The sequence below is a fragment of the Elephantulus edwardii genome, unplaced genomic scaffold (assembly GCF_000299155.1).
Source record: "Elephantulus edwardii isolate Elephantulus edwardi_28Jun2011 unplaced genomic scaffold, EleEdw1.0 scaffold00070, whole genome shotgun sequence".
NCBI lineage: Eukaryota > Metazoa > Chordata > Mammalia > Macroscelidea > Macroscelididae > Elephantulus > Elephantulus edwardii.
In genome coordinates this window covers 11,493,958-11,495,614 of record NW_006399820.1, presented here as the reverse complement: position 1 = coordinate 11,495,614, position 1,657 = coordinate 11,493,958, and positions in this window count along the sequence as shown.

Sequence of the window (1,657 nt, the reverse complement as noted above, 5' to 3'; positions counted from 1 at the left end):
CCTGTTTCAGATTTCTGCAGTTAGTTTGGCCAGAACCATTTGTTGAAGACATTGTAATTTCTCCATTTGATAGGTTGTATTTCCTTGTTGAATAACAGTTGATCATAGATAGTTGGATCCACTTCTGAGTTCTCAGTTATGTTCCATTGATCTATGTGCATATCATTGCACCAGCAGCCAGTACCATGCTGTTTTCGTTCCTACAGCTGTGTAGTAGGTTTTGAAGTCAGGGAGTGTTATGCCTCCCACTTCATTTTTGTTTTTCTGAAGTGCTTTGATGATTTGGGTGTCTTCTTTCCTCTGCAAAGAAACTTGATAATTTCCCTTTTTCATTGAAAAATAAATTTAGTATCTGTATTGAGATTGTGCTGAACATGTAGATTGCTTTTCGTAGGACTGTCATTTTCACAATATTGACTCAACAAGACCTCAGGTAGGGGTCTTTGCATTTACAGTTGATTGTTATTATATTTCTGAGGAACATTGTTATAAGTGGTACAGCACTCTTCTGTCAATATGCTGTATTGAGGTAACCTGGGGTTGCTATGATGCTGAACCTTGTGCCATTGGCGTATCAAATGCCATAACGTTTACCCATGGTGGACAGTGTCATGCTTGGGAGGGTGAAGGGACAGTGCAGGAGAGGAAGACCCTCAATGAGATGGATTGATTTCAGTGACTGGGGTAATGGGGAAAGGCATGTCAGAGACAAAAAGATTGACCCAGGATAGAGCAGCATTTAAGGCTGTTGTACATAGGGTCGCTATGAGTCACAGGCAGCTCGACATGTTTCCAGTGAGGCTCTTGTCTTCCAGCTTACTGACTCTCTATTCCATCTCTTCAGTTCTACTTTTTTATCCCACCAGTGTATTGGACACTTCTGCCATTTTGGCCTTAATATTCTGGACTGCATTTTCCTGCTTTTCTGCTATTTCCAGTATTATATTGGCTGTACCCTCTCTGTCTTGTGACGGTGTGGTTTTGTTTTGTTTGTGTTTCTTTTTTAAAGTTCTAGTACCTCTTAATCTATACTATCAAATCTTTCTTCTATCTTTTGGATTTTCTTCCATAGACGTTCAAGTTGTTTCTCATCAATGTATTTCTTCTGGATCACTGCCACTGGTGTTTTTGCTCTCTTAATGGCTTCCATTGTTTATTCTTTCATTTACATCTTTCTATACAGCTGTTCAAATAACTCCACATCAACATATTTGTACTGGTTCTCTCTACTGGTTCTCACTATTTGGGATACTCATTGGGTCTGCTCTTTTAGGAGACGGGTTATTTTGTTTTTTCATGATGACTAAGGCAGATTGCTACTTTCTTGACATTATGTGAGTCATCTTAGTAGATGTTAGGTTGTTGTAACTAGATAATATCCCAGGACATGGCAATGTTTTGTGAAGGACCTTTATATTGGTGCTCCCATCATGGGCAGAGTGCCCAAAGCAGGATGACTCTTGCCCTCCAGAAACAATGGCTCTACTTGGCCTCTTATGCTTAAGCTTGTGAAATTTCACATGATGTATCTAGATAACAGTTTTCAAGGTCAAAGTACCTAAATGGCAGAACAGAAGAATCTGTTGCCCACCAGATACCATAGCTCTACTTGGCCTCTTCCTAGTTCTTAAGTTTTTAAATGTAAAAATCTTATTAT